The 19,052-nt window shown below is 39.5% G+C and overlaps 1 long non-coding RNA gene across 1 annotated transcript in view; it reads right to left on the reverse strand.

The window, feature by feature from the left end:
• Positions 1–18,843, reverse strand: part of LOC138164525 (uncharacterized) — a 30,189-nt gene extending 11,346 nt beyond the window's left edge. Inside the window, exon 1 of the long non-coding RNA XR_011169103.1 lies at positions 18,626–18,843. This is a non-coding gene — a long non-coding RNA (uncharacterized lncRNA). The remainder of the gene's footprint in view (positions 1–18,625) is intronic.
• Positions 18,844–19,052: the final 209 nt, after the last annotated feature.

The following is a 19,052-nucleotide window of genomic DNA, read 5'->3' on the forward strand; positions in this document are numbered from 1 at the left end:
AAGAAAGAAAGAAAGAAAGAAAGAAAGAAAGAAAGAAAGAAAGAAAGGAGAGAAAGAGAAAGAAAGAGAGAAAGAAAAAGAGAAAGAAAGAAAAGGAGGGAGGAAGGAAGGAAAGAAAGAAAAAAGGAAGGAAAAAAAGGAAAGAAATGCCAATTGATCAGAATCACAAAGCATTATATTAACACCATTTTCCCCCAAAAAAATTGTATCCTCTTTATTGGCAACTTCTGCTTAAGGTCTCCAGTGAGAAAGAAACTACTAACACCTAAAGAAGGATATTACATTTTTTAACAACTCCAAGTACTATAAAATTGATTTTTTTAACATCAAGCCTAAATTTGCCTCCTTTCAGTTTCCACCCATTGTTCCTAGTTCTGCCCTTCTAGGACAAACATTACAGTTCTAAGCCCTCTTGCACATGACATATTCAAATAATTGAAGAGAGCTGTTATGTGATCCATATGTCTTCTTTTCTCCAAGGGGCTAAGTGGGGCAGGGAATAAAATGTTGAGTCTGGAGTCAGAAAGACTTGAGTTCAAATTCAGCCTGACATTTATCTAGTGTTGAGACCTTGACCAAATCATTTTAACTTAAGTCTGCCTCAGTTTCCTCAAGAGTCAAGTGGGGGTAACAATAGAACCTACCTCCCGGGGTTGTTGTGAGGATCAAATGAGATAACATTTGTAAAGCTCTTAGCACAGTTATTAGTACATTTTTTTATTGTGTTTGAATCATTTTTCAGTCATGTCTGACTCTTGGTAGGATACTAGAATGGTTTGCCATTTCCTTCTCCAGCTCATTTTACAGATGAGGAAACTAAGGCAAACAGGACTAAATGACTTGTCCAGGGTCACATAACTAGTAAGTGTCTGAGGCTAGATTTGAACTCAGGAAGATGAGTCTTCTTGACTCCAGGCCCATCACTCTATCTGCTGTGCCACCTAGTTGCCTACCTTGTCCATAGTAGGCACTTAATAAATGTTTGTTTCCTTCCCTTCTTCCTTCTAGACTAAACATCCCCAGTTATGGCAGGAAGTTGAGGCCTTTCAGCATCCTGTTTGCCTTCTTTTCAAGCATCCATCAGTATCTTCCTAAAATGAAGAGTCCAGAAATAAACATAATACTTCAAACAATCACTTCCTGATTCCTGGAAGCCATGTTTCTCTTAATGTAACCCAAGATAGTTTCCCTTTCTTTCTTTCCTTCCATCTTTCTTTCTTTCATTTGCTACCCCATCCCACTGTTGATTCATATTGAGCTTACAATCCATCAAAACCTTCAGATCTTAATCTTTAAGCATTTATTGAACACCAGCTCCTATCTTATATTAAGCACCCTGTAACTTTCCAATTTTATTTGCATAAAGCATATTTTCAAAAAGTAGTACTAGTGGGGGGTAATTAGGCAGCACATTGGATAGAGGGATGGACCTATAATCAGGGAGACTCATCTCCCTGAGTTTAAACCTGACCTCAGACACTGTGAGACCATAGGGGAGGCACTGCTTGCCTCAGTTTCCTCACCTTTAAAATGAGCTGGAGAAGGAAATGGCAAACCACTCTAGTATTCTTGCCAAGAAAACCCCAAAGGGGGTCACAATGAAAAAGGACAGAACGATAACAACAGTGCTAGTAGAGAGGTATCCTGGTGTAAAAGGGAGAGACCAAAACAGGAAATCCAGATTTAAGTCCCAGCCCTCCTACTTACCAAAGATGTACAAGTCACTTAACCTATTTAAGCCTCAGTTTCCTTATTTGTAAAATGAGGACAAAACACTGTCTACTTTGAAAGGTTATTAGGAAGCTGTAGACATAATCCACTATATAGATGTGAGATTTGGCTAGAGGTCATTTTTCCCCCATAAAGCATTTGTTCTAATCACATAATCAATTTCTCAGAACTACCCAAAATATATTACTTGTAGTTAAGCATTTACCTTTCTAAGAAAGGTTTAGTTGTCTTGAGAAAGAGAACAAGGTGACGGTCATAAGAACTTAATAATTACCCCCAGAATGTCCAGTCCTGTGGAAGGAACTGCTGAACTGAAAGAGAGAGAGAGAGAGAGAGAGAGAGAGAGAGAGAGAGAGAGAGAGAAGGCAACACAGTTCTGAGTTAAACAGGGCATTACCTCCAGCATACTGGGTGACTTTGTATGCTCAGTACCTGTGCCAGGTGAGCTAACAAGGCTAATAAAGTAAACACTGAAATGAAGCTTGATTGAAGTCGAATCAAAGCAAGGCCTCCAACTAAGTTTAAAGAGGTGGGGCTAGTTGCCCACATGATGATTCTAGAAGTGCAGGCTGCCAAGAGCAAGGCCTCAAGACATAACCCTATTTTGCAGACTCCTGCTGTTCTGAAGCAAGCATCCAAAAAAAGTGGCAATGCAGGCAATGTTCTTCCCTCAGAAAATCTGAATATGAAATATGCATGTAGCAAAAAAAATTACATGAAGGCAATTGAGATAAAATGATTCTAAATTTAATTTTCTCTATTTTGCCCCCAAACATCTCTCCTTTATCCCTTACCCCAGGGATGTTCTTTACCCTTCATAAAAGGCCCCCTAGAGCAACATTGGTGGGTTTGTTGATTTATTTCATGGCTCAGTGTGTTTTGTAGTCAAATTAGTTTGGGAAATGGTGCTTTAGAAGAAGAAAGTCCCACTGAATCAATATTGGTCCTGCATGGTTGGCGCCTTCCTCAGGAAAGCAATTGGTGGTGGCTTCAGTTGGGTCGTTTTCTCTGTTGTCAAACAGCACCATCTGCTGGCAGAGGCACATATGAACACTTATGAAGGCCAGTACAAGTTCAAGAGACTTGGGTCACAAGGACCACAGGTTTAGAGGTCATCCATTCCAAATCATGCATTTTTTTTTTACATATAAGGAAACTAAGGCTTAGAGAGGTTGATCACACAAGGTCACATATACAGTAAGTGTCAGAAAAAGGAACTGAACCCAAGTCCTTCCCCTGACTTCAAAGCTACTGTTCTTTCTCCAGTGCTAGACTGCCCCCTAATACTTAAACCTTTTCATGAGTAGGAAGCTAGGTAACCTTCATACTCAGACTTGCATGGGTTCTTTTCTGGGATCTTGGGCATATTAACTTCTAGGCTAGAAGCTCTTAATCGTTTTTTTGTGCTGTGGACTCTTGTAGTTTGATAATCTACTACCTTCTAGAAATATTTTAATGCACAAAATAGTATACATAGGATTACAAAGGCAGTCAAATATTCCACAAAGGAGGGAGCATTTAAAATGAACTTTACAGGGAGAGAAGAAATTCACCAGCCAAAGTGGGAAAGGGAAGATCTTCTAGGCATTAGCAGCAACATACAGTAAGGCATGGAAATGGAGAAGCACAGAGAATGTTCAGGAGACATGACATAATCCAGTTTTATGAAAGATTAGAGTGTAGGGAGAAGAGTCATATGCTTGGGAAAAGTGACACCAGATCGTGAACTGCCTTTGAACTTCATTGGTAGAAAATAGGAAGCCGTGAAAGATTTTTGGGCAGGAGATTGGCATGATCTAGCATTTATGCTAGAATAATGTTCCTTTAAAAAATATTTAGGGGCACCTAGGTGGCACAGTGGCCCTGGAGTCAGGAGGAACTGAGTTCAAGTCTGGTCTCAGACACTTAGCACATACTAGCTGTGTGACCTTGGGCAAGTCACTTAACCCCAATTGCCCTACCTCCAAAAAGCAGAAAAAAAAATTTTTTTAATATTAATTTTTAACTTATGGAATAAAACAAGTATTTCCATAACATAATATAATAAAAAGATGATTGCACATAAAATTGCAAATCTATTATGTATAGAATAAAATTATTGTGCTTTTTTTTTCTTTTTTCTCTTTGCCCCCCCCATCCCACCCTAGACTCTTGAAGGAATAATATTCCTTTTGAATTATCTACTTTCTGGTTTCTATTTTCATCTCTCTTTATTCTTTCCCATCCCCCTGCCTTTACTCTTGGCACCACTGTGATTGAAATGGACACCTTCCTTTCCTTCCCAATCCTGCTTCCTAATATTCATCAGTTGAAGTTGTTCCATACCTTCAAGTCAATCCCAAGGTGCCACCTCCTCCATGAAGCCTTCCTTGACCTTACTAGGTGAAAATGGCAACTCCTTCCTCATATTTCTCATAGCTTTTTGCTTAGACCTCCCCTTCATACTTAATCTTACTTATCCTTCTACACAGATATTTATGAGTATGTATTTTCCATGTATCCGTAGATTTTAAGTTACTTTAGAACCTGGTCTATATTTGTATACCACATACTCACTATCTTTGTGTACCCAGAGCCTATAGTATCGTGCACATGTTGTTGTTCACTTGTTGCAATCATTTCCGACTCTCCGAGACCCCATTTGCGATTTTCTTCACAAAGACACTGAAGTGATTTGCCATTTCCTTCTCCAGCTCATTCACAGATATGGAAACTGTGGCAAACAGGGTTAAGTGACTTGCTCAGGGTCACACAGCTAATAAATGCCTGAGGCCACATTTGAACTCAGGTCCTCCTGACTACAGGTCCAGCACCATTCAGCTACCCACCTTGCAACTAGTAACTATTTATTAAGTCTATGTAATTGAATCATGCATGATAATAATAGTTTATATTTATATAGTGCTTTCATATCTGCAAAGTTATTTACATACACATACATTATCTTATTTGATCCTCATAACAAGCCTGAGATGCAGGTTCAATTATTATCACTCCCATCTTACAGGTTTGAAAACTGAGGCTCAGAGACTTTAAGTGATTTGCTCATGGTCACATAACCAGTTGTAGATGTAGGATTGTCCATCTAGTGCTCTTCCTACTCTGGCACAGTATCTCACAGAATCCACAGAGATTCCGTACAGTGAAGATACTTATTTCCTTAAAATATGTCCAATACCTCTTCAAGAGGCCTTTAGACAACTTCCCCTCCCTTTCTTGTTTTTGGGAGACACTCCTTGTGTGTCAGAGTAAACACATATATTTCAGGAGGCCATTGGATGGTGAAGGACATGAGAGTGCAGGGAAAAGGGGTTGGGATATTATTGTTCAGAATTTCTGTAAGATTGTTTTACCTTGTTTTCCAGTAATTATTAATTTTCTCTTAAGCTTTCCTGAGACCTCCTAAGTGCCTAAAAGCTAAAATGATGTATATTACAATCTCAGTATATGCGTAATTTTTCTTTGTTTCAGTACCTTTCTGCTTGGTTATTTATTTATTCTAGAAAGTATAATGTTATCCATCAACTCAACTGATGGATGTAACATGTACTGTCCTGTTGCCCTGAAGCAGCTCTGTGCTGGCGGGCAGGTGTCTACAAGGGGACAGATTCCCATGTGGCAGCCTGCAGGAAGTCTCTCAGAGACCATGCAAATCAGGCCAACCTTTCCAAGTGAAAAAATGAACTTACAGCGGCCTTGCAGGCACAGGTATATTTTAGCACAGCAACACTGCGTTATTTAAGAGATAGCTAAATCCCATGCCACACATTAGAGTCTCTCTGTTTCTCTCCTTCTCTTTCTCTGTGTTTCTGTCTCTGTCTTCCTCATCCCCTCTTCCCCCCTCTTTTTCTCTCTCCTCCCTCCCCCCCTCTCCTGTCTTTCTTTCCCTTCCTCTTTCCCCTTTTCTCTCCTCCTCTCTCTTCCCTGTCTTCCTGTCCTTCTCTCTCCCTCTTTTCTTCCTTCTCTCTCTCTCTCTCTGTCTCTCTCTCTCTCTCTCTCTCTCTCTCTCTCTCTCTCTCTCTCTCTCCTCTCTCTCTTTCCCTCCCTCCCTCCCCCTCTGTTTTTCTTTCCCCTCTCTCCCCCTTTCTCTTTCCCTTTCTCCTTCCTTCTCTCTCTTTTTGTCTCTGTTTCTTTCTTTTAATGTTTGTCTCCCTCTCTCTCTGAGTCTTTTCTGCTTTCACTTTTCTTGCTCTATCTCCTCTCTTTTTCCTTTCTTCCTCTCTCTCATCTCTCTCTGCCTTTGAATCCCTCCATCTGAGAAAAGTGCCATAAAAATGCAAAGTCAAGTTATCAAACAGCCTGCCTCTAATTAGAAGGCCATGTGTTCAGGTGTTTCCCATATCCATGACATGTCTATCATATTTTCCTTTTACACTCTCACAATCTTAGCAACAACAACAACAGAAATTTGAAAGGGAGGAAACTAAGATGAATGTGTAACCCTGGGACTTTGGGGGTCTGACATTTACAAATTTTGGAGATGTCAGAACTACATAGAATGGTACCTCAGATGAATGTGTCAACATCATTGAATCAAGTATTGGCCAAGAGTGCCTCATGAAACCAGCAGAACCAGGACTACCAGTCCAGGTCTTTGGACACAATGATCATTGTTTCATAATCACTGGTGTTTTCTTTTTTGTTTGGAAAAATGATTTTATTGGGACAGAGAAAAGGCAGGGCCTGGCCTAAGCTCTGCCAAACTCCCCTCCAAACATTAAAATAATACCTCTAAATGAATTCTGGAGTGGCAGAGCCACTGGGATGAAACAATTTTCTTTTTTTTTACATATATATATATGTATATGTATGTGTGTATATATATATATATTGCTTTTTGGAAGGGCAGTTGGGGTTAAGTGACTTGCCCATGGTCACATGGCTAGTTTTTTGTGTTAAGTGTCTGAGGCTGGATTTGAACTCAGGTCCTCCCGACTCCAGGGCCAGTGCTCTATTCACTGCACCACCCAGCCGCCTCAGATGAAACAATTTTCAAACCCAAGACAACCTAGATGGTTGGCAGGAAGAGCCTGTTGTACCAGGATGAGAGTAGAGTGCAGTTCTGTGCAGACAGCATAGGGTGAACCAACAGCAGGCCTTGAGAAAGACTGAATCAGTTGTGGCAGCAGCTTCTGGAGTTCTTAGACCACAGATGGCAAAGGAATCAGATAACTGGTCAGAAAGAGATTACAGGGGTTCCTTTGCTGACAATGGAAGCATTGCCAATATGTGGATCTGGGTGTCAGTCCTGGGGTCACAATCCCAGAGTGAGAAGGAGAATTAGCACACTAGGGCTTGTATCCACAGAGAAGAGTAAGCCCTGGTCACAGTCCCAGGGTGGAAAAGAGTGCTTGTGGCTGCTCATAGACCAGAGCACAGGCTGAGAGAGCAGTAAACACATCTCTCCTTAGATCATACCACCTGGGAAGAAATGAAAACTTACAGACCCCCAGAACTAGCTCTGTAAACAGCAGTACCAAAAACCTAAAGCTAAGGACAGTGTCCACTCCACTCCAGGAGCAGAGCCCAACTTTAACATAAAGTTAAAAATCAAGAAGTAGTCTGGGAAAATGAACAAGCAACAACAAAAAAAAAACACTTTGATCATAGAAATTTACTGTGGTGACAGGGAAGATCAACAAACTCAGAAGACAATGAAGTCAAAACTGCTACATCTAAAGCCTAAAAAAAATGTGAATTGGTCTCAGGCACAAAATGAATTTCTGGAATAACTCAAAAAGGATTTTGAAAATCAAATAAGAGAGAAAAAGGAAAAATTGGGAAATGAAATCAGTGATGCAAAAAAATCATGAAAAAAGGAGTCAAAAGTTTGGTAAAGGAGGCACAAAAAGTACCAAAGAAAATAATGCCTTAAAAAACAGAATACACTAAATGGTAAAAGAGGCACAAACATTGACTGAAGAGAAAAAGTCCTTAAAAACAGAACTGACCACCTGGAATAAGATGTACAAAAAAATTAACTAAAGAAAAAAAATCCTTAAAAAGTAGAATTGACCAAATGGAAAAGGAGGTACAAAAACTAACTAAAGAAAACAACTCCTTCAAAATTAAAATTGCACAAGTGGGAGCTAATAACTCCACAAGAAATCAAGAAATAATAAAATAGAATTAAAATGATGAAAAAAATAGAAGAAAATGTGAAATATCTTATTAGAAAAACAACTAACCTGGAAAATAAATCTAGGAGAAATAATTTAAGAATTACTGGAATCCCTGAAAGCCATGATCAAATAAAGACCCTACATCTCATCTTTCAAGAAATTTTCAAGGAAAACTGATCTAATGTTCTAGAATAATATGGTAAAATAGAAATGGAAAGAATCCACTGATCACTCCCTGAAACAGTTCCCAAAATGAAAACTCCCAGGAATATTATAGTCAAATTTCCAAGTTCTCAGATCAAGGATAAAATATTGTAAACATCTAGGGAAAAATTATTCAAATATAGTGGAGCCATAGGAAGGATAACACAAGATTTAGCAGCTTCTACAATAAAATATCAGAGGACATGGAATGTGATGTTTCAGAAGGTAAAGGAGCTAGTATTACAACCAAGAATCACCTTCAGGGGAAAAAACAATGGTCATCTAATTAAATAAGGAGCTTTCAAGCATTCTTGATGAAAAGGCCAAATGATAGGGTTTTGCAATTTTATAATAGGGTTCACTTATAATATATTAATGATGTTATTTCAAAATGATATATAAAGTTGGGTAATCTTATGAGGCATATGGCTGTGTCCACTTCAATTAGCCTGCTTAACTTAGGTGGAAGTCTTTAGTGCTTGGATTTTTGCTAATCTATACAGACTATACATAGCAGACTTCTGTACACATACTTTCCACTTAAACCAAACCCTTGAAAATTTTATGACCAAAGGGGAGTGGGACTCTATAGAGCTATCTAGCTAAATTAGGTTTCCTTTTTTCCAGATTGTGCCCAGATATGAAGATATGAGGATATACAAGGAATTGTTGAGCATTGTCTTGTATGAATATACCTTAATAGACACAAGTTCACTGTCTATATGCATTAAACAGGCTAATCACATGTCTACATATGTTAAGCAAGATGGAAAATTGAGACAATTAGCTGGATTGTTCAAGTTAAAAACCCATTCGCTCTTTTCTTCTCCATCTGGTTTCTCTTTCGCCAAGCAACAAAAGAGAAAGTTCAGGGGGAAAACCTAGGGGAAGAAGAGTTCATGGCAGTTGGTCTCAAACTGAGCATACTCTCTCCCTTCCTTCTTCCACCCTTTCTTGATTCCTCTTTTTATGCATATATAGGTAGATATTTTAAGATTGGTGGCTGGCTGGTATATTTGAGTCCTGGCTATAGAGTCAAGACTTGAATTTTAATCCTTCCTCAGATACAATACCCTAGGCACCCATTTCAATTTGAATTTGACACCATTGCTCTAATTTAACCTCTTTGTTTTATAGAAGTGTAAACTGAAGATCAGAGACCTTATGATCCCAGGCAAGTCACTTAACCTCTCCTCACCTCAGTTTTCCCATCTGTAAATGGAGATAATCAACACCTACCTCCCATGGTGCTTGTGAGGATCAAATGTTATAACATATATAAAATACTTTGTAAACCTTAATCTACAATATAAAAGTTAGTCATTAGCACAGTATTTTTCCATATAAATGCCTCAGTTCCCTTATTGGTGTTGTCTATATAGATATCAATTCTCATTCATTCAATAATGACCATAGAGTAGTGTTTCCTGCTTTTTGACCCTAAATAGGATTTGCACCTAAAAAGATCATATTACATGCTTCTTCTTGCTTTTTTGCAAGACCAGGCCACATTATGTGTATTAGTTCCCCAAATTCTCAATTTTCAAGTTTTGAAATAGCCATATTGTGTTTGAATGCAACTGTTTTTAGGCATTAAGAAATCTATTTAATGTATCTGATCCTTCAGAGAGGATTATGAAGTCACCCCAGCAACCACATGATGAGTGAAGAAAATGGGGGCCACTTGTCCTTCAGCAGAAGTTTATTAGTGGTGTTTGAGGGGGACGCTGTAGACCATTGCTCAGATTCCATTAATGAGACAATATAATCTCAGGCTCCTTGACCTCATGTTCATAGGATGTTCAAAGAGATGGATTTATGTAGACTTTCCCAAAGACAAGAAGGCCAAGATAAAGGGACTTTGTAACCCTCAACCTAGAAGAATTGACCCTTTCTTTCACTACCGTACCCTTCCCCACCACTTAGCTGAGAAAACAAACCAAAATAACTAAAACTAAAATAATTTTTCAAATGATTTAAGCTTGTATCAATTTCTAGTATTGTTTGAGCTTTGACTTCACTTAGCATCTCTTGATGTTCATTACATTTTGGGTTTTGAGTCATAAATATTTCCTCTTCAGAAGGACAACAAAATGTTTTCTTCACAACAACCCTGAGGGTGGTCATGTAATTCTGACTCTGTTACGTACTACCCAAATGACTTTGGCCAAGTCCCTTCACCTCTCCATGTCTCAGTTTCCTCATCTATGAAAGAAGAAAGTTGAATTAGATCAGGGGTTCTTAATCTTCTCTGTATTATAGACCTCTTTGGAAGTACTATGAAGCCTATGGACTATTTTGAGAATAATGGTTTGTTGCCTACATTAATAATTGAAGGAAATAGAAATTTTAGCTAGAGATTAGTGGGAAAATATTTATATATACATATATGTATATGTGTGTGTGTGTGTATATATATATTCCTCATCCAAAGTCACAGATCCCCTGAAATTTATCCATGAACAACTCATGGTCCTATAGAATCCAGGTTAAGAATGCCTAGACTAGATGATCTGTAAGGCCTCTTCCATCTTTAAATCAATTATCTTATAACCCTATGAAAAATATCATTATTTCCATTTTATACATGAGAAGAATAAGGATGAGAAGATAGAGATTAAGTGACTTATCTACAGACACAGCTAGTAAATGTCAGAGGTGGGGTCTGAATCCAGATTAGCCAACAAGACCAATGCTTATTACACCATGTGAGAGACTTCATCTTTCACAGTAACTGACGATGTAGGTGGGGAAGACTCAAACTAGGAACATATGGGACCTTGGAACAAGTAAAAGAGAATGCTCAACCCTCATGCTGCATGTGCTAGGGAAGAAAGAGGCTGACTAACAGAAAACTATTTGCTTCTTCTTTTTCTTTCTTTCTGCTTTGTTCATTCCATCAGGCTCGTTCACCTTCTTCACAGGATACTAGCTGAGAGAAGGTGTTTAGAAGAACTTTATGAGGTGATGCTCAACTGGAACTGAAAGGAAATGCTATAAACAGACTTTGGTTGATGTTAAGTAAGTCAAATTATTCATTTATGTATGGATTGGTTCATGAATATTTATGAGCATATGCCTGAATATTATAAACATATCCTGATTATATATACAGTATATATATAATGTGTATATATATACACACATACAAATACACACATGCAAACATATACATACATCAGCTTCACAGACGTGTAAAAATAGCAATGACATGTAAGACCACCTAATCCATTGATGATCACATGTCCCCATTTATCATATGCAGGTTTGCCACATATGATATTTCAGTTGAAGAAAGTGCTGCAAAAGGCTGTTTGGAAAGTCATCTAGATAGAGTATTTTGCAGTAAAAACAAATGGCAATTAATTCTGTATTTAGACATCTCTGTGGGTCATAGGGAATGAATGTGTTGACTAGACCAAAGCTCCCTCAGAATGAATTGTCCCAATCCTACCTCCTTTTGATGGATTCTTTTGGCAAGGACAGAAAGGAAGCCCCTTTCATATTATTTACTTTGCTTCTAATTTAGTTAGGCTCAGGGTCACCTTTGAGGGTAGGTGATATGCTATGATACCGTGAGCTCCAAATAGGTCCTATGGATTCCGAATATCCCCTACTAGCAATCAAATTGCCTGAAATTCCATCATTAGAGATTATTTCCATTGAGCCAGGCAGAATCTCTTATTAAAGTGAATATATGTCTGGGAAAGATTATACCTTAAGCCTATGAGTTTTCCACACGTTTTCTCTTTTTAATTCATGTCTCTGTCCTGTTGCCTTGAAACAGTCCTGTGCCAGCAAGTGGGTTTACATAAGGAGATTTACTTCCTACAGTGCCAGTCACAAATGAACTATAGTTTTCCTGGGTGACCCTTGTCCATGACCTCCAATAAATCCTCCTGTGGCAGGGGAGCTCCCCAAATTGTCAATGGCCTTTCTGTAGAGTCCTTCATATGTTATCCTTTGTTCTCACCACACAATTAGTTCATATCATTTCAGTTGCATATATCTTGGATGATAGGCAACTGGGTAGTATAATGGATAGAGTGCTGGACCTGGAGTTGGGAAGACTTATCTTCCTGAGTTCAAATCTGGTCTCAGACACTCACTAGCTGTATGACCCTGAGCAAGTCACTTTATCCTGTTTGCCTCCATTTCCTCATCTGTGAAATGACTGGAAAAGGAAATGTATCTTTATGCAATATCTTTTCCAAGAAAACCCCAAATGGGGTCATGGAGAGCTGGACATGACTGAAAACAATTGAACAACAGAAAATCTTCAATAATGTCTTTTGCATCATGGGTTCTGTATGGTATATTTCTATTACTTCATAATTAGATCACATTAGTTTTGTTGTCAACTATATTACACTTTTGACTAATGCTAAGCTTATAGTTGAGTAGCTAGGTGGTACAGTGGATAGAGAATCAGGCCTGGAGTCAGGAAGATCTGAGTTCAAATTTGATCTCAGACACTTACCAGCTGTATGACTCTGGGCTAGTCATTTAATCCTGTTTGCCTCAGTTTTCCATCTGTTGATGGAGGAGGAAATGGCAAGCTACTCCAGTATTTTTGCCAAGAAAACCCCAAAAGGGGTCACAAAGAGTCAGATGTGACTGAACAATAACAAAGCTTATAGCCAACTAAAATTTTCAAGTTTTCTTTTAAGCATGAATTTCTCTGTATTCATATTTTTCCCTTCTGTACTTGTACAATTAATTTTTTTAACCCAAATACAAGACTTAACATTTACAAACACTCAACCTCTTCTTGTTAGATTTGGCCCAGAATTTTAGCTTATTAAGTTCCTCTTAGATACCACTTCTGTCATTAAAAGAACATGCTATCATTTCCCACTTCAAATCATGTACACATTTGGGAAGCAAACCATCTATTTTGCATCCACGTCATTAATAAAAATGTTGAACAAACAAGGGTGAAGACAAAACCCTGTCACATGTCACTAGAGACTTCTCTCTAGATTGAAAATGACCCCTCAGGCTCCAAACTCAGGTCATCTGATTCCAAATATTCTTTCTATTACAATGTGCTGCCTCTGAAAAGGGAAGTAGAAGAAGAGTGGAAGAAGAGAGGGAGAGAATGATGGTAACAAGGCATCACATCCTTCAGGCAGAAGTAATCAATGCTCGGTTATGCTTGGAGCTAAGAGGTGAAGAGTCTTGTTTGTCGAAATGCAAGGAGGCCAATGTCATTGGATCAAAGAGTATGTGACAAGGAAAGGTATGTGTGAAGGGAGCAAGGGTTGGTTATGAAGGGCTTGTCATGCCAAACAGGTGATTTTGTATTTGATCCTGGAGATAATAGGGAGCCACTGGAGTTTACTGAGTAGGGAGGGGGCATGGTTGGACTTGGGCTTTAAGAAAATCACTGTGGTTTCTGAATGGATAACACAAAAGACAGCAAAGGTCTTGCTGAAATCCTTGTTGTTATTGTTGTTCAATCATTTTTCAGTCTGTGACCCCATTTGGAATTTTCTTGGCAGAGATGCTGGAGTAGTTTTTCATTTCCTTCTCCAGCTTATTTTACAGATGAGGAAACTGAGGCAAACAGGGTTCAGTAACTTGCCCAGGGTCACATGGCTAGTAAGTGTCTGAGTTCAGATTTGAATTCAGGTCTTCCTGACTCCAGGCCTGGAATAACCACTTAGCTGCCCACTGAAATTCTAATATATTATATTTATGCAGTGCTCCTTATTGAAATCTAGCATGTCTTTCAGAAAAAGAAATGAGACTGGTTTAAAATGCCATATTTTTAGTGAACCCATTTAGGCTCCTAATTATTTCCAATGTGATGGCTTATTAATTTGAAATGTTAATAGGTATTAATGGGTTAAAATGCAAATACTGTCATACAGAATTTCCACAAAGGAAACTTCACTTCAAGAAAATATTGCAAAGAGAAGTTTAGGAAATAAAGTGGCTAGAACTTTGCAGCAAAAAAAAAATCAACAAAATATTTATAGTCTGCATCACACAATCTGGTACTTAATTATGTACTACTTCATATCATTCCTGATTTCATGTGTCCTGTTATCCCAACGCCATTATAAGCTCCTTGAGGAGCTGGGTACATATCTTATATATATTTTTTATTCCCCCATGGTGCCCAATACAGTGCTGTGAGCAGAGAGAAGATTTAATAACTATTTACTAACTGATTAAATAGGATTAAGCTGGTACTTTGGGAATTATTAAATGCACTGAGTAATTTATCAAAGACTGTCCAGAACTTTTCAGTTCCAGACATTCCCCATTGTCCAGGGGCAATGTCTATCAAAGAGATGCACTATATATATATAAAACAGATTTTGTTTTCCTTGTCATCCCAATGGAAGGGAGTGAAGGGTAAGGAAGGAATTGGAAAATGAATTTTTTAATTGAATTAAAAATGCACAAGATACATGTACTAAAGGGATCAACTGTATTTACTGTTCATCTAACTGCATATCACAGTCTGGATAAGGCTAAAATAAAAGGTCATCTTTTAAACACTGTTTTTTTCTGGTAGAGAGGCAGAATATCATCATAGATAAAAAGGCTAGGATCAAAGAGACAGGAAGACCAGGGTTGAAGTCCTGCCTTTGATACATACTAAGTGGGTGACCACTAGAAAGTTATCTAATCCTTCTCTGAGCCTCCAGCTATCCTGGAAGATTATTAACTATATATGGGTTTCAGCCTGCATCAGTGAAGGGAGTTTTCACACAGACAGTTCCATGCTCTGACAAAATCATTTGTCTGGCTTTTTTTTTAAGTTCTCCTAGAAACAGATTGGTTGTCATGCTGAATTATGGGTATCAGCAAAAGAGGTCTGATTTACAGAGGGCAGAAGGGGCCATGGGATTTAAGACTAGAAGGGGCCTTTGCAGGGCAAATTCCTTCATTTTAAAGGCAAGTAAATTAGGCCCAGAGAAGCTCAGCAGCTTTCCCACAGTCACCCAAGCAATAAGGAGAAAAGATAGGATTCAAAACTGGGTTGTCATCTCAGATACCACAAGTAGACAGGAGGCTGAATTCCAGAGGGATAGAACAATCAGGTGGTACTGCTAATTCAATCAAACATGAAGTAAGCAGGGGGAAAAGATTTTGTAGGTCCTAATCTAGGTTAGAGAGGCCCAGATACAAGAAATTCATTCAATAAACATTTTTTTGTTGCTGTTATTCAGTCATTTCTAACTATTGGTGACCCCATTTGGGATTTTCTTTGCAAAGATACTAGAGTGGTTTTCCATTTCCCTCTCCAGCTCATTTTATAGTTGAGGAAACTGAGGCAAATAGGGTTAAGTGACTTGTCCAGAGTCACACAGCTAGTGAGTGTCTAAGGTCATATTTGAATTCAGATCCTCCTGACTCCAGGACACTCTATCCACTATACCACCTGGATGCCAAACATTTATTAACAAATACCTACTATGGGGCAGCCAGGTAGCAGAGCGAGTAAGAGTACCGGCTCCAGTGTCGGGATGATCTGGGGATCGAATCCCAGGCTCAGACACTTAGCACCCACCCAGAAACACCTGACCATGTAGCCTTGAGCAAGTTACTTAACCCGATTGCTTAAAAAATAAATAAATAAATAAATAAATCCCTACTATGTACCAAGCACTGTGCTAATAACTAGGGATACAAAAAGAGGCAAAAGACAATCCCTGCCTTCAAGGAGCTTACAGTCCAAGGCAGGAGACAACATATAAACAAAAATAAACAGAAAAAGCAATGCATGTGATAAATAGGAAATAATTAAAGGAAGGAAGGCATTGTAATTAAGAGGGGCTAGAAAAGGTTTCCTGTAGAAGGAGGGATTTTAGTTGGGACTTGAAGTCAGGGAGGGTAGTAGTCAGAGCAGAGGAATTAGCAAAAGGGTGAAGAGAAACTACTGAAGATGAGCTCTGGTTCAAGAATGAAGTCTATTTGCCCAGTATTCTTACTCTTTGTTGTGAGTGGGTAGTCGAGAGTTCTCTGGGTTACCTAGAGAGCTAGGCAGTGCAGCGGCTAGAACGTGGTCAGGAAGATCTGGGTTTAAATCCTGCCTCAGACACCCTAGGCAGGTTACTTGGCTTCTATCTGAGTCTCCTCATCTGTGAAATGGGAACAATAACAGCACCTACTTTCCAGGATCCTTACGCTAACCACAAAGGGTTTTGTAAATATTAGCTATTATAGCAGACCATGTGACAATCGGTCACCCAGTCTCTCTTTGGAAGACCTTTAGTGAAAGGAGCCCAACCTGTCCTGATGCAGCCCATTCCATATTTGGAAAGTTCTAATTCTTAGAATTTCCTTGCTTCAAATCTAAATTTGCCTATTTGCAAATTCTTTCACTCCATAGGCAAAGCCTTGACTGCAGTTCCAACATCAAGACAAAGTACCACCAGAGTATTGCTAAGCAACTGCTGATGCAGGTGGTACTTGGGGAGGAGCTCCCTTGGGGATTGGGAAGGTCTTGGCATCCTACCAGGGCTTCCTCCCATCAGCCTTCATTTCCATTATGCCATAGTAGATTTCATGTGAGCCTCTGATGCATGTAATCCCAGTATAATGCAGCTTCACTGGAGGCGTGGCCCAACATCTCTCAGCAAGTCTGGCCTGTACTGCCACTGCCTAGTCAATGCAATAATGTCTGGACCTTGGATGGGATTGGGGCGTGGGTGTGGGGGGAGGCAGAGTATAGTAGGGCAGAGAAGTAGTCATCTCCCTTGCCCTAGGAAAAAACAAAGACACTTCAGTAATGGCATACATCAATCAATCCACTGATGTGTAGGAGAAGAAAGTAATGGGGAAAATAGGAACTGGGAGTTGGCAGTCCAGGGCCTAGGTGAAAGAGCTGGGATAGTAACATTATGGATTGGTGTCTGCCTTTCCCACAACACTATTTCCTAAAAGCCCATTTGTTCTTCGTTTCCTGCATGGGGTGTGTTGATCTACTCCCGTGTGGCCCAACTCACTATCCCAGTAAATTTCCTGATCAGAGTGCTCTTCCTGGGTCACCACCTCCATGTATGGGTTGTTTCCCCCATTAGACTAAGCTCCTTGAGGACAGGCACTGTTCTTGCTTTTGTTTTTATATTTCCTATTCTCTGCCTCATGGCATTCAGTTTTCTCCTCTTGTAAAATGAGAGGTTTGAACTAGATAATCTCTCAGAGCCCCTTCAGCTCTAAAGTCTATAATTTCCAAAATTGAGCACATAGTAATCCCTTAATGAATGCTTGCTTCATTCATTCATACATTCACTCATTCATGATATGGGGAAGCAAGAAGATCTGTTATAGGGATGACATTTCAGCCCTCTGGGAGAAAGCCCCCATCATTCTTACTGACTACCAATGAGACCTCACCTAAGGAATGACAAAGACACTTCCGGTTCAGAGAGAAGCAGGTGAATAGTGTTGTCTTAGAAATGCAAAGATCTATCCTTATTGCTCCAGGTCAGGCCTGGCAGAAAGAATTTCTGGAAGCAAACCTTCTTACTACCTCTGAATGTAGGTAGATGGAACTCCTGTAGTAAGTTAGGTATCATGCAGAAATGTGGCCTGTGTCATCCGGAAGTTTTCATTATAGATATCATAAAACTGACCAAGTAATTTAACAGTGGTATTAACAGTTCCATATCCATTCTATTCTGTCTACAAATGTTTATTGATGGTTCACAATATGTAAAGCACTATGCTGGCCATTGGAAGGGAATGGCCCTTTCATTTGTTATTGGGTGTCTTTTAAAGAGAGGGCAGCTGGTGGATCAAGCACCAAGCCTGGAGTCATGAAGACTCATCTCCTGGGTTCAAATCTGGCTTCAGACACTTAGTAGCTGAGTGATCCTGAGCAAGTCACTTAACCTTATTTGCCTCAGTTTCCTCATCTGTAAAATGAGCTGGACAAGGAAATAGCAAACTAGTCCAGTATCTGTGTCAGTAAAACCCCAAATGGGGTCATGAAGAACCAAACAACTCTTTTTTTTTTGCTTTTTTGGAGGGCAATTGGGGTTAAGTGACTTGCCCAAGGTCACATGGCTAGTAAGTGTTAAGTGTCTGAGGCCGCATTTGAACTCAGGTCCTCCTGACTCCAGGGCCAGTGCTCTATTCACTGCACCACCTAGCCACACCTAAACAACTCTTTTAAAGATGTATGGAAAGCACCTTCTATTTGGAATCAGAAAATCTGGGTTCAAACCCCAGTTCAGCATTGCTTTGAGTAACCTGATCCATCCCTTTGAGATTCAGTTTCCTCATCTGCAAAAGGAAAGGATTTGACTAGATAATCTCTAGGAACCCTTCAAGCTCTAAAACCTATAATTCTACTCCTTTACTTCTAAAGTGGAAGGAGTCATTGCCAGGAACCCATTCACATTGTTTGTTCTTTGCCCTCTCCTCCTCTGTCCCTGAAACCAAAGCCCAAGGTAGATAAAATCACCTGTAAGTCGACATGGTTAAACTGGATTTCTAGTCAGGGTTGGTGGGGTGGGGTAAGATGGGGTAGGCAAACACCTCAATACCTTAATATTTTTCCCCACTTCGAATTGTTTGACAATTTAAAAAAAAAAAAGCCAAACCTTAGTCAAAATGCCGGAACGTGTTCCTCACTGGCTACAGAAAGCAGACCTTCATCGCCACCATCCCCCATTTAGTGTGATGGCCCTCAGGGAACAAGGAGCCTTTGAGAACCTCGTACCCCCACACCCGGTGATTTTTTAAGCCTCACAAAGGCAGGCAGGTAATGCAGGCCCTCCTTTTGGAAGAAAAGGGTGGAAAACCGGATCTGCAAAAGCAAAGACGAGGAAATCTGGGATGTGCTGCCTAAAATAGCACGGCTGCCTCATCACCTTTGAAAAACAAAACCACAAATGCCAGCAAGCTGGCGCGAAGCTGTGCAATATTCATTTGAAGAGATCAATGTTTTCTCTCTTCATATATTAACTCATGCCGTAAATGGAATCTCTGTCAAGGGTAACTTTTGATGAGGGCTGGCTTTGAAACTTT

Source organism: Petaurus breviceps, unplaced genomic scaffold (assembly GCF_028583685.1).
Source record: "Petaurus breviceps papuanus isolate PSGF00001 unplaced genomic scaffold, PetGlider_PUasm1.0 190, whole genome shotgun sequence".
NCBI lineage: Eukaryota > Metazoa > Chordata > Mammalia > Diprotodontia > Petauridae > Petaurus > Petaurus breviceps.